The sequence below is a fragment of the Marmota flaviventris genome, chromosome 12 (assembly GCF_047511675.1).
Source record: "Marmota flaviventris isolate mMarFla1 chromosome 12, mMarFla1.hap1, whole genome shotgun sequence".
In the NCBI taxonomy this organism is placed as follows: domain Eukaryota; kingdom Metazoa; phylum Chordata; class Mammalia; order Rodentia; family Sciuridae; genus Marmota; species Marmota flaviventris.
Window position 1 is genome coordinate 64,884,702 of NC_092509.1, and position 15,826 is coordinate 64,900,527.

Below are 15,826 nucleotides of genomic sequence, written 5' to 3' on the forward strand. Positions count from 1 at the left end.
TTAAAGGGTCTAGGTACATCACAGGATGGTGAGCACCCAATAATCCAATGAGACTCAGAAACTTTCTACCCTTCTTCATAGGAGAGTGAGTGGAAAATTGAGAGGAATGTAAATAGTTTTGAGGGGTAATAAATTATTTTCAGGGAATTAAATGGGCACAAAGAACAGACAATACACTATTAATGAATCTGTCTCGATATTGAAAGGACCAAAGAACAGAAAATAGTTTGTGACAAAGTCTGTTTGGCTGTGGTGACATTCCTCGGTCTTCAGTCCTCAGGTATGAGTTTAATCTTACATGGTCAGTGGAATCTCAGGAGGTAATCAAAGGTAATTGTGTTCCTTTTTGGTGTTCCCAGTTTTTAGGTAGATAAGGGATTTCAGAGAAAGGTCCCTCTCTGCTCTCTGCATTAGAAGGAAGAGAAAGAGAAGATTAGAGAGACTTTGATTCTAAGGTAGCTTCTAAGGTCTCCCAGTTTTCTTTAATTCAAAGTGCTCAGCACATCAAAGTGTCATACTTTGTGGTATCATTTTTTAAGTCCCAACCCCTGGGATGAAAAATGCTACTCTGATGACAGATCAGATTTATTGGATATATTACTACAGAGCTCTATTCAAAAAGCTCCTTCAAATCCATGACTTTCACTAAACAGAGCAACAAAGCCAAAATGACCTCACTGTATAAGCCTTTTTGGAGAGCATTATTTCAGAGAACGTTTAACAGCTTTGGGAAAGTGATCTCATTTCCTTCTCCTTTCTCCACCTAATCACTCTCATATCACCAGACAAACTCTAACAGGACTTGTCAGTGCCTTCTTCTGTCTTCTGCCCATGAGAGATGTCATACCAGACTTTTCTGAGCAACCCTAGGGTAAAATACAGGTGTCTAAATTCAACTTCTCAAAATTCAGCCACAACAGAGAAATTGGAAATTTGAAAACCTTTAGATTTCCTTGACATTAGTAGTAAAGATTAGAGGAAATGGGAATGGCAGAAGTAACATGATCATAATTCCTCAAACTTCCCATTAGAAAGATCACTATGCCTTAGAGGTTTACAGGATCAAGAGGCAGCTATATCCCAAAAAGGGAAAAAGGGATGATCTCTTCCAGACCTTGGGTACTCTGAAATCTTCATAAATGTTTTTATGTACAGTCAATTTATAAACTGCTATATGAATAGAGTTTGTATGATCAGATATTCATCTAACTAACTGGCAATGTCCTTTTTTGGTGACTTCCCCTTAATGGGAAAACATAATAGTCACTTTTAGACATGTTTTATAATTTATAATTCTGAAAAAAAAATTCTTTTTACATGGTTATCTTATTTTCATGTTATTTGTATATATATACACACATATATTTAAAATTTGAAATGTAGGTATATTACCATATAAAGAAATGTGAATGGCTTGGAAGTCAGTTAATTTAGTGTTAGGGAGTCAGTATTTTCTCTCTCTCCATAATCTAGACAGATACTAGCTTAGGCTGATAATAACTGAAGTATGTAATCATGATTTCTCTACATCTATAAAAGCTAATAGAGAATTTTTGTCAGCATAGCTCAAGGGAAATATATGATTTTAATTTCCTATTGCTGTATAACAGATTGTCAGAAATTTATGAGCTTAAAACAATACTCTTTTATTAGCCACTAGTCCTGAAGGTTTAAAGTCTGGTGCAGCATGTCTAGGTTCTCTGCCAAGAGAGTCATTATGATATAAGCAAGGTGTTGGTTGGGCTGAGTTTTATTCTAGAGTTTCTGGGGAATAATATACCCTGAGGCTCATTCTTTTTGTTGATAGGTTTAGTTCCTGGCAATTGTAGGAGTGGATCCTCCTTGCTTTGCTGGCTTTCAGTGGCTCTCATTCCCAGAAGCTATCCACATTCCTTTTCACATGGCTCCCTTCATCTTCAAGCCGGCAAAAGTGCACCAAATTCTTCTATTCTTTGAATCATTGATTCACCTCTGTGACCAACCAAAGAAAGCTCTGTTTTAAAGGTAATTAAGCTCACCTAGCTAACCTCCCTACCTGTGTTATACTACATGACCTCATCATAGGAGTAAAATCCTCTTTACTCCCTCCCAGGGATCATGCAATGTATGGACACCAGGGGAACAGGAAGTTTGCAGGGCTACCTTAGAATTTTGCCCATCACACACATCTCATCTGAAAAAAGGGTGAAGTAAATTATTCAGAATAACTTCTGTGTGAACTGAGGTTTGAACAAAATGAAGGAGGAGAGATTTGAACATCTGAATTAAGACATAGTAGATTAGTATTGCTCACAAATGAAACAGAAGGCATGGTATGAATCTGAAAGTAACAAAAATCAATTATAGAATAAACTTATAAGGAACAGAAAAAACTTCAAATTCCTTAAAGCAAAAATGTAACATGCTTGTGAAATTGTAGATTCAAATAAATTCAATCAAATATTTGAGTTCCTGGAACGTATGAGTTGAAATTATAGAAGATATATTAATAATAACAGCATTTATTGAATGCTTACTGTGTGCTAGAATAACTAGGCATTATCATGATATTATTATGAAGAATATACATGTATTTCTTCTTTCAATATTCAAAACGTACCTAATAACTATTATTATTTTGTATTTTTAAAGTGAGGCAGAAAGAGATGAAGTAATTTGCTTAAAATCTTTCCACCTTGAATGTGAAAATATCAGGACTGAACCCAGGATTTCAGGCTCCAGAGCCTAGTATTTTTTATATATCTTTGGAGGAGGAGAAAGAAAGTAGGGAGGGAAAATTGCAAGAAAGGAAGATGGAGAGCTAAGGGCAAAGGCCAAGCTTACCTGGCTGCTGTCATTCATAGTAAGAGCACTAGAGTGTGATGACTAAGTGTCCTCTCTTCTGAATAGATGAGTGCAGTAAGCTTTTGCCTCTGTGCTTGCACATGCTGACTAACCTACTTTTGTGGGAGGCCTTCTTTCAGATGTATTAATACATTAAACCTCATTACAGGGCAAACTGACTAGCCTAGGAACCATCTACCTCTGTATTCATGCATTCACTCACTCAAACGAATTCAATGTGAGTGTTGCAATGTGTCAGAAAGTGTCTGAGGTGCTAAGACACCATTAATGATAAGACAAAAAACTTTCAGCTCTTAGGAAACAATATTCTGAGGGGAAGACATTTAGTAAACAAATGAACATCCAGTAGTAACAAGAACTATGAAGAAAATGAAACAGGAAATTGAGTTTGGTTATTAGGACGGGTCCCTCTGACAAAATATTTAAATTTTGACTTGAATGACTGAGACATAGATAGTCTGTGGTTTTGTATATTTCTGTTCTGCTCTGTATTGGTTTTTCAGTGTGGGACACAGGGGTGATGTTTCCTTCTAATTCTTTTGTGGACACATCTCCATAAATCCTCAGGTTTTTGCAACACTAACAACATTGTTAGAGTTTCTTTGTAAAAAACTTCTTTGTAAAATTTGGATGATAAAACATTCTTAAAGTAAATTTTGAATGATCAGAGTTAAAGGGATTTAGGAATCCCAGGATTCTCAAAATAAAAAGTGCTCCTGCATTTACTCATAGTTTTGGAGACCTAAAACATTACATATTTTTAAAATGATTGATCTGTAATTAGTTTGAGAGATATGAAGATAAATTCAAGTCCAGAGCAAGCAATGGTCATTTGGCCATTCTTCTTTCATATATATTCTTTTTACTCACAAATAAGTTGCTTATTTTCAGAGTGAACCCACTGCTTCTTCAGTCTTCCACACTGTTGCCTCTAACTATACTTTCTAATCAATCATCTCTGTGTATTGTTCCATGTTCAGAAGTCCATATTAATAAAACATTTGCTTACTTATAAGAATTTGGTGAAAATTTTAATTTTGGAATGTTAATTCATCTGGTCTTGCCAACTGCAGAACTATAAGGATAAGTTGGTGGTAAAGAGAACACCATCTGTTTCTGAGAATTTGTTTATCTTCGTGATGAGCAGGAAGTCCATCACAAGACTGAAGAGCCACCAAGGCGAACAAGAAAGTGAAGAGTTTATTGGGTCTTTTTTTCATTCATGAGCACAATTTTCACAAGATTTCAACATCATAATCAATGAGTAAAAGGTTTACATTTTTCATTTAGTCTCTTGGAATTACTTCCTGCATGCATACTTACATATATTCTACCCCCTCCTCTTTAGTGGCAACAAATTATTAAAAGGAATTCTTTTTGATTAAACACATACCTTTGAATGAAATAATAATGAATTATCCATTATACTGAATTGATCAGGTAGTATACAATGCAACTTGATTCAGATGTCTAGACTAATTAGCTCAGTTGATCATGATTTTCTTCTAGTGATCCAAAAGTCATAAACTTTACTTTTATACACAGACATTCCATAACCAGAATTCATTCCTTATCCTTGACTGAGCAGATGAAAGATGGCAACAAGAGACAGAGGATGATGCAAATCATCACATTTATTCACGTCCAAGTGATGGTGACCTTACTGAATTGTGATCAGTCAGGGCAGCAGATTGCAAATATCAGATAAAATAATTTGGTTACTCAATGAAACTGGAAAAAATGGGAGAATCAGTGATATGAAAAAGCAGTTCAGCTGAACTTTTTCCTTCTAACCATATGATACTGTCTTCCTAGGCAACATTTGAACTTGGATGACCAGTACATCTTTGACTCCTAGACTTTTGGGACAAGTAAGATATATTTGAAAGACTTGTCCTTTGCATCTTCTGCTGTATTGAATCATCAGGTCTTCTGTTCACTTTTAGCCACTTTAGTGAACCAATCCCTGTCACTTATTCAAATATAACTATATATAAAATTTTGTGGGAAAGTTATGTAAACAAATAGAGTGATTTAAATCAATATAAATGTACCTATTTCACATAGCACTTCTAAATGAAACCTGCTATGAACTTTAAGGATTGATGTCTAAATTTAAATTTTTAGTTCTTTTATTTCACCTACCTTATAAGTTTACATTCTACAAGATAATTTTTATGTAAATAACCATACTTTAAATAAACACACACACACACTTTAAATATATCTGAGACTGAATCATATTACTTCCTAAACCAGCCCTATTCTGAGATGCACAGGATTCCAACATTCTCTAATTCAATAGTATTTCTGCATCAGGGATTCTTACTCACTTTGCCCCAAGGTTTTGCTTTTTCTACCCAACCATCTCCATAGAGTTCATTAAAAACAAAACAAAACAAAACAAAAAAAACATTATTAACACCAAAAGATTTGTTCAAGTAGTAGTCTTTTCATTTTGATTAAGCAAAGGACATTTGGGCCATCATTTAGTATCCCTAAATAAACAAACACACCACTATTTTACTGAATTCCAGCCATAGAAAGAGCTATTTGATGTTTATTTAGTCTCTTTTACCAGAATATCCATAGAATTAATGGATAAAGTATGGAGAAAATAGGTGCTCTGCTATTATTTAATAGCAACTTGAGGATAAAAATAATTAAACCTATTAAGTTTTATATTGATTTAAATCATGATTTATATACATAAATTTTTCAAAAAATTTTGCATCCCAAGAAAGAGCCACAAATTTGTATAAATGATAATTCATACATAAATTCCAATGGTTTGCTATTGCTGACAGAGAAATATGTACTCTGGTGGCTTCTCCAAAGTTTGGCAGTAGATGTGCATGATCTCATGCAACAAAGACAGAACATTCCCCAGTTCTCTTGGCAGAAGATGATGAAGAGTGTAAAAGAAGGTTAAACTTCTAAGCAGTATTTTCTTCTAAAAATGTTCTATATGTATTTTGTAAATTAATTGCCTTCTTAAATGAAACCTGCGTGAACTTAAGGTAGGCACTACTGTCAAATAGGTCTATGCTAAATTCTACATGTTTGACACAACTGTGAAATATAAGGACTTGAATAAAAAGGAATAAAAAATTATTCATTTCTTAAACTAAACAAAACCCAAATTCTTACATAATGTTTCCAATTATCACTCACTCATTGATTATTATCCCCTTGTCTTTGTAATAACTTAGCATTGAGGGTTTTACCAAATATGAGTATTTGTTTCCAGCGATTAATTCAGGAAGAGTTCTTTTTGTTGAAACTTACATTATCAAGGACACAGTTGACATCCTACATAAGTCCTTAGTTTAATTTGGAGAAGAGGAAACGCTGACATCAACCTTGGACCAATATCCAATATAGAGCATATTCAAATTATTAAAGAGCTTTAATCCATTCCCCATCTCTACCTCTATTGAACTTTATTACAGTGAAACCAGAACACCAAGGATGGAAAAACAGGTTTCAACTTGTATTCCAATTTGAATGTTATAGTGGCAACCCAGAGAGCCATGTAGATTCTGAGTTCAAGTAAGTAGAAATGAGGTTTGGGATTAGCAATGTCTCCCATGGAGAGGTAGCAATAGAAACAATTAGAGGAAAAAGTTGAAGAACCTAAAGATATTGAACACAAAAGTAATGTCAGATATCTTCCAAACATTTGAAAGATAGCTGTACCAAAAGGAAATCTAATTGTTTTAAAGCACCAAACTGGTACCAGTAATGAAATTACAGACTTCCATATAACAAAGAATTTTTAAACTATTAAAAAAGTTTACAATGGAACATTCTCTCTTGAGAGGGGGAATCATTCCCAAGAATTGGAAGGGCTCAGAAAAGCAAAGGATTTCAGCAGGTGTGGAGGATTAGGGTAAATGATATTTTAGGGACTTTACGTATGCCATCGAATCTCCAACAATGAAAAACATAACTATGCTTGTAATACAAGCATACAAAAACCCCCAACTAACATAATCAGAGAAATTAATATACTTAATACTTTCAGTGAAATTCTATCCCAATATGAGTCAATGTCTGCATTCTGCCATGTATATTAAAAGGTTTTTTTCTAATTTGAAAATTCTTAAAAATACATTGGAAACAGAACATCATCATTTAAAATCTCAGAATTTGAGATTCCAATGTGTGAATGAGCATATACTTGAACTAATAATCCTTATCAAAATGAAACTTACCAAAAGCATTTGTGCCATAGATTTGAAACCAATCAGTTGCCCTGGATGGTTAGGTATATGATCAGTTATCAGTTATCAACAATCAGAACCTTTGCCACAGAGTGAAAGAGATGGGGAGAAAATCACACAAGACAGAGATGAAAGCTCTGTAGTCAGAAGAAAAAAGCCTTCTTGATTATGCTGTGGACTTTCTGAAGTCTTTAATTCTCCCTCTAGCCCATCTTCAAACTGGCATGTGGGACGTACTGTAGATGGATGGTGATGCTCATCAGAAGAAGCATACACATATATCTTGTGGGTTGATTTTTTTATTTGCCAGCTCAAGAGGAGCAGGAAGATTTATTTGGAAGGATGGTAATGAAGGTGGGGAGGCACAAGTTAGACTGCAGTTTCTGTTCCCAATATGAATTACCACTTTTTTCTCTTCCTAATGCTGACTTGCTCTCTTTATTTCTACTTATTTATCCTTAAAGGGGCAAATATGTTGGTATAATAGGCCAGTGGCTTCTGAAGGAATGGTAGCAAAAATGTGGGAACATACAATTTCTCTGTAATATTTGTTGAGACATTTCAAATGTTTTGATTATACTCTAATTTTTATTTCACATACACCCACATAGACATACATTTACTTATAACTACATATAATTTAAAATAACTCTTCATCCCAAAATGTGATTTCATCTTCCCTTTCTTTTAATTTGTCTTACAAGAAAAAATAATTTTACTACAATAATTACAAAAAACACTTTCTTTCTTCCTAACAATGGTATAATGGAATGAGTTGATGAGGCTGCACCTTAAAAGTACAGAAAAAGAGATCACCATCACCAGCCCAATCTCAGGCAAAGAATGAAATTATTCACTAAAAGGAAGGAGTGAGCCTGGCACAGTGGCGCACACCTGTAATCTCAGAGGCTTGGGAGGCTGAGGCAGGAGGATCACGAGTTCAAAGCCAGCCTCAGCAATGGCGAGGTGCTAAGCAACTCAGTGAGACCCTGTCTCTAAATAAAAACACAAAATAGGTCTGGGAATGTGGCTCAGTGGTTGAGTGTTCCTGAGTTCAGTCCCCAGTTACTCCACTCCCACACACCCAAAAAAAGGAAGGAGTGAGTTTGTATGTGTTTGGTTTACAGAATGTTGTTTCATGCCAAGGAGACAGTGACCCTATGAGCCACTTCCCAGTGTGGCATTTGGAGGACTATTAATAACCAGACCTGGGAGCAATGTCCTAATGGAACAACCAAGGGTCTGAGCTGAAGGCTCATACTATCTCCAAGTACAATCTCAATTTTTCTATTTACCATATGACATCAACTTAGTGAATTATTCTGCCTTAATTTGCTCTTCTGAATGTGGGAATAATAAATCCTAATTTCACATGGTTTTGGTAATAGTAATTACAGTAATTATAAACCACACCATGTTGAACCACACCAGGCAATAAATACATAATTTTTGAATATTACTGATTTCCAATGTAAATACTGGCAAAAAGAGAGACAAATTATACTTAAGTGCATTTTAATGACTTAAATTTGTTATAGATGATCAAAATATGGCAGAAGACAGTCAATTAAATCAAAATGTTATTTGTTTTCTGATTACTCTTTTAAGATTTGTTTCCTTCTGCCAAGCCTTGCCTTTTATTTTGCTGATTGCTGCAATAGAATTTTATTAAAAATATAAGATTTGGGAATGTAAAATGTTCTTATTGAGTTTGTCAAGGTTGAGTTACTATAGCTGTTATGGTTTGGATGTTAAGTGTCCCCAAAAGCTCATGTGTAACACAATTTAAGAAGGTTCACAGGAGAAATGATTGGGTCACAATAATCTTAATCTACTCAGTGAATTAATCCCCTGATAGGGATTAAATGAGAGGTAACTGAAGTGGTGGGGTGTGGCAGGAGAAGGTGGGTATTAGGGGCATGGCTTTGGGGTATATATTTTGTATCTGGAGAGTGGAATGTCTCTCTTTCTCTCTCTCTCTCTCTCTCTCTCTCTCTCTCTCTGCTTTCTTACCCTATGAGCCACTTCCCTTGGCCACTCTTCCACCATGATCTTCTGCCTTGCCTTGAACTCCAAGGAATGGAGCCTGCTATCTATGGATTGAGACCTCTAAAACCATGAGCCCCCCAAAAAACTTTTCCTTCTCTAAAGTTGTGCTTGTCAGGACATTTAGTCACAGCAGTGAAAAAGATGACTAAAACAATAAGTAAAATGAACATTTAATTATCACTGGGTTTTCATTTTTAAGAGTACCCTTACCTTTTAGAATATATGTGATATTAAAGAATCTTAATTATTGTAGTACAAAGTCTTCTACAACAAAGAATAAGTTTGTGCCAAATTTTCTTTAGATAGTTTGAAATTGCAAATGCACTGTACCTCAGAAAATACTAATACTAATTAATAATGTATCAAGATTAGGCATTCATTGCAGCCCACAAAAACTTTTCAATTCATCTTCTTTTTCAAAAATGGAAACAAATTTTTAGAAGTTATGCATTATGGTTCAGGTATGAGGTGTTCTCCCAAAGCTCATGTGTGAGACAATGCAAGAAAATTTGGAGGTTCAATGATTGGGTTATAAGCGTCTTAACCTAATGGATGCATTAAATCCCACATAGGGATTAACTGGGCAGTAACTATAGGCAGGTAGGATATGGCTGAAGGAGATAGGTCTTTGGGGCTTTGCCTTTGGGGGTACATATTTTGTTCTATTCTTGTCTCTTCCTGGTGGACATATTTTGAGCTGCTTTCTTCTACCACACTCTTCCATCATGATATTTTGCCATACCTTAGGCCCAGAGCAATGAAACCAGCCATCTATGGACTGAGACTTCTGAAACCATGAGCCCCCAAACAAACTTTTCCTCCTCTAAAATTGTTATTGTCAGGTCACAGTGACAGAAAAGCTGACTGAAAGAGTATGATAATATTTCCATGAGAAAAACTGACCTTGGGGAGAAGATGGGACAATAGACATAGATCTTCTAGCTGGCCCTATTCTCATTTTCATTCTAAACAAGCAGTGGTGGCTTCCATGTTTTAGGTGGGGCTGCAGGAAGAGGAAACTCAGGCCAGGGATGCAATTAGTGGAGAGAATAAAGATAGCAATGACAGGAAAATGTAAGTGTGGGAAGCTAAAGCTATATTCCTTTGTTTTAAGCTGTTATTGTTTTTTTTTTCCATTTTTGTTATCCTCAGAAGGTGCTGTGACAATAATAACAATAATATTAACAATTATCATTTACTGAGAGTTTTCACAGTGTTAAGTGTCTTTAACATGTAGTCAATCCTTTTAATAACCCTGAAAGTATTATTATTCTAATTTTGTAAAGAGGAAATTGAGGCTTAAATAGCTTAAGACATGTTGCCAAGATTACATGTACAGGAAGTGTCAGAGCCACTTGGACTAGCCATGACAGTTGCCCAAACTGCTAACCTACAGAAGAGTCCAGCTCTAATTATGCTTTGTATGCTTTTCACAATTGAAATCTTAGCCAGCACTTGAAAACAGGGTATTTCATGTAAGTAAATTTCCAGCTTTTCTTAAAAAGTAGAAGGTGAATATTTGGGCTGGTTTTCCCACATGAAAAAAACAGGTGGAGCTGAGGAGTAGCAATCATCTTCAGAGATTCCCTTTGTCTAAACTAGATTCCCTTTGTCTGAACTTCTTCTGCCCCTCTCCCTCCTTATTGTATGTAAGCTTCCACATGTTTGGAGAAAACATTCAACCTTTGGCATTTTTGGATTGGCTTATTTCACTTAGGATGATAGTCTCTAGATCCATCCATTTACCAGCAAATGCCAGAATTTTGTTCTTTATGGCTGAATAATACTCCATTCTGTATATAAACCACATTTTCTATAACCATTCATCTGTTGAAGGGCACATAAGTTGGCTTCATAACTTAGCTATTGTGAATTTAGCTACTATAAACATTGATGTAGTATACTGGTTTTAAATCCTATGAATATACTGAGGAGTGGACAGCTGAGTCAAATAGTGGTTCCATTCCACGTTTTTTTGAGGAATCACCATATTGCTTTCCAGAGTTGTTGCACCAATTTTCAGTCCCATCAACGATGTAGGAGTGTAACCTTTCCTCCATATTCTTGCCAATATTTATTGTTATTTGTATTCTTATTTATTGTTATTTGTTATTTGTATTGTTATTTGTATTAAATTGCCATTTTGACTGAAGTGAAATGAAATCTGTTTAGTTTTAATTTGCATTTTTCTAATTTCTTGAGATGTTGAACATTTTTTTCCTATATTTGTTGACCATATTTCTTCTTTTGAGAAGTGTCTATTCTGTTCCTTTGTCCATTTATTGATTGGGATTTTAATTTTTTCAGTGTTAAGCTTTTTGAGTTCTTTGTATATTCTGGAAATTAACACTATCTGAGGTACAGGTGGCAAAGATCTCCCATTCTGTAGGCTCTTTCTTCATTTTCTTGTTTATTTATTGTGAGGGAGATTTTTGGTTTGATATCACCCCATTTACTGATTTTTTATTTTACTTCTTGCACATTAGGAGCCTTGTTAAGGAATTGTCAGTTCCTGAGTTGATATGTTGGAGTGTTGGGCCTAGCAATGTTTCTTCTAGCAGGTGTAGGGGTTCTGGTATAATTCCTAGGTTTTGATACACTCTGAGTTTTGTGCAGGGTGAGAGAGGGGTTAAATTTCATTCTACTACATATGAATTTCCAGTTTTCCCAGAACTATTTGTTGAAGAGGTCATCTTTTCTCCAATGTATGTTTATGGTACCTTTTCTAGCATGAGGAAGAATATTTTGTGAGTTTGTCTTTGTGTCTTCTATTGTGTTCCATTTGTCTTCTTGCCTATTTTGGTGCCAAAACCGTGTTTTGTTTTATTTTGTTTTTTTTTTTTTACTGTAGCTCTCTGACATAATTTAAGGTCTAGTATTATGATGCCTCCTGTTTATCTTTTCTCACTAAGTATTGTTTTGGCTAATCTGGGCCTCTTATTTTTCCAAATGAATTTCTTGATTGCTTTTTTTATTTCTATGAAGAATATCATTAGAATTTTAATAGGAATTGAATTAAATCTGTATAGCCTTTTTACTAGTATGACCATTTTGATAATATTAATTCTGCCTATCCAAGAGCATGGGAGGTCTTTCCATCTTTTAAGGTCTTCCTCAATTTCTTTCTTTAATTTCTGTAGTTTTCATTGTAGAGGCCTTTCAACTCTTTTATAGATTGATTCCCCAGTATTTTATATTTTTGAGACTATTGTGAGTGGGATGGTTTTCCTACTTTCTCTTTCAGCTAAGTCATCATTGTTGTGAAGGAACACAATTGATTTATGGATGTTAATTTTGTATCCTGCTCTTCAGCTTAATTAATTTATAAGTTGTAGAAGTTTTCTAGTGGAGTTTTTTGGGTCTTCTAGATATAGGATCATGTCCTTAGTAAACAGAGATAGTTTGAGCTCTTCTTTTTCTATTTGTAGCCCTTTCATTTCTTTCTTTTGTCCAATTGCTCTGGCTAGGATTACACTGAATACAAATAGTGAAAGTGGGAATTCCTATATTGTTCCTGTTTGTACTTAGGATAAAATTATAAAACATAAACAGCTTTTGCAAACTCCTATGTAAAATGGCCCTTGCATTGCACTACAATATGATTGTTCATTACTTTATGTAATCTGGACTTCTTTCAGTTCCTTATTATCTCCTCCAATTTGTGAGCCTCCATACCTGTTGTTCTGTTAACTCTCCATACTCTGCCTGCACAATGGCTTCCTCATTGTTCAAGTTATAGCCTAAAATGATTTTCTCAAAGACATTTTCTGTGATTCCCTAAATTAAAATCCCTTAACTGTAACTTCTTTGCAGCAATCATATTTTTTCTTTTATACATGATTATTCTTTTAAATCTTTGACACTATCACTAGTCCTATAAACTTGGCAAAATCATACCCACCTGTCTTGTTCACCAGTGAATCTCCTCATTAATATCTGATATGTAACAAGAATGCCATACATGTTTTCATTCCTTGTTTCTCCTGGGCTCTCTTATGGACAGTTGCTGTATTACCAATCACAGTTCATTTCATGTATGTAACCCTGGTACTCAGTGAGAAAAGGGCATTTTCTACAAAGCCAATGAAAGCCATGCATATCTTGGTTCAGTTGCCATTTATAGGAGCCTATAGGAGAAAAGGGCTTCACAATCCAATGGATATGGCCAGATATTTATTTTGTTATTTTGTTATATGTTTAGAAATAAAACTTTATAAAATATTTTTTTAAAATTGTATAATAAACCCTCACATGGCCAAAACCCAGCTTTAACAATAATCAATTCTTGGTTTATATTCCTTCATATATACTTCCACCTGCTTTTCCGTGTCCCAAATTAAATCTCAAATATCATATTGTTGTATCTATAAATATTTCTGTATGAATTTCTAAAAGATAGTACCTTTTGAAATAAAATATTATGACACCTAAAACCATAACAATAATTCCTTTTTATCACCAAATATACAATTGATATTCAACCTTCCAATTATCTCAAAAGATAGGTGGTTTTTATTTCTGTTTTTTACAGTTTGTTTATCCAGATCAGGAGCCAAAAATTTTACACACATTGTGATTGGTTGATGTCTTTTTAATAGGTTTCTTTTATTCTTTCTCAATTTTGCAATTTATTTGTTGAAGAAAGAGGTCATCTGGTCTATAACATTTCCCAGAGTCCGGATTTTTGCTGGCCAGCAATTTTAAATGAAAGCTTTTATGATCAATAAATCACATTTCCTGTTGATGTGAGCTATCATTGGCTCCAAGCCCAAAATCATATGCAATAAGATTTGTGTTACTCTTTTCATATGCAACAAACAAAGACCCTTTCAGGCTATCTCCAGCAGGAAGTTTTATTGTAAGGATACACATGGGATGGATTGATAAGATACAGAAATCTCAACTATTGAATTAACTTCCAAGGATTCCAGAAAAATTCAGATTATTTTCTCATAAAAACAAGAAACTTACATGAGCCCAGATTCTTGGAAATAACTGCAGTTAAAACTCATGCAGGATCAGACACAGCCCTAGCAACCAGAAACTAGATTACCACCTTGGAAGCAGACTTGCAATTATTATTGGGGACTACTCCCAGGGGCACTCTACCACTGAGCTCCATCCACAGTCCTTTTAAATTTTCATTTTAAGACAGTCTCACTAAACTGCCCAGGCTCGTCTTTGAATTGGTGATCCTCCTGCCTCAGTCTCCTGACTTTCTGGAATTATAGATATACTGGTACCCAGAGGCAAATATCTTTTTATTTGAGAGTTCATATGTTTCTGCTCCCACACCCACTAATCTATGTCTGTTGTATTTGTGTGCCTGCAGTTCAATGACCTAAGGGGGTTCTAATTGGTCTAATGAGACATTATTTCCCTCAAGGAAGAGCTTTTATGCCAAACTATTTTTGCCATGCATATTTTAAATCACCAACCATTCCCACTTGCACATTAGCTGCCCTTAATTTGGGTACCTGACCCTGGCTTCATCATTTGTGACCAAGGTGAAGGGTTAGAATACGGCCACTTCACTGGAACTATTTATGGCACTTTTGGTCACCATGGACTGGAGTTGTTAACAGACATTCTCAAAGGTAAAAGACTCAAATAAGCATTTATTGAAAAGATAAAGCTAGGAGATTTAACACAAACACTCCACACACACACACACACACACACACACACACACACATACACACACACACCATGCACAACACATTATAACAATTTCATGACTAAGCTTACAAAATATCATAGTTTATTGAATCGTAGTGGGATTTAAGTGAATTTCCTATAGGATCCTCATTGGTAATTTCCTTTTAAACTGGAAAGGTTTTTTTCTTGTTTTTGTTTCTATGAACTATAGACAGATAAGAGAAAGAGAAGATTTCAGGGGTTAAGAGATCCAGGTCAAGGTTACTCAGCCATGAAAGAAGAATCCAGGACTCCAGGAAGTGAGGTCTTCTATTTTACACTTAGTTCACATCTTAACCGCATTTTTACATTTTGTCTTCTTTTATTTTCTAAAAATAAGAGTAAAATGAAAGAAGAAAAAGAATCTCATTAGCATGAGTTCTCAAATTCTCTATTTAAATCCTCCAATCTTAGCTTTAGTTCAGTTAATATTTGGGTGGCCATGGACCCTGATTTCATTTATTTAAGTTCTGTTGGATTTAAACTGTTTTCTGAGGTCAGTCTGCCAATCTGGATTAGCAATTTTGGTCATGTGTTTTACTAGATAATAAACATTTAGTAAATCTGAATCTGCTATAGAAAAACACAGCAAAACACGTCCTCATGAGCATCTTTAGTGAAAGACCAACTTAACCAAGAGAAGATACTGAAGTTATCCTCATTCATTCATTTATTTATTTATTTTGCCAATTTACTATGACTTACTATAAACTTAAAAGGGTTATAAATTCACACAAAGCCAAGCAAGAATGACAAGGTTTAATACTTTTTTTCCTACTGGATTAAAATTTTAACTTGCCACAGGCATATATATATATATATATATATATATATATATATATATATATATTTCACATTCTTGATTATTACACCCTTCACATAACTTATTTTTCCTTACACAGCTGCTAAGACCTTACTACCTCTGCAAAAAAGGCAATGGCATTTTTACCCCTTTCTTAATTCAGTGTTAACCATACTTATTCTTCATTTTCACTTTTTTTCTCAGCTAC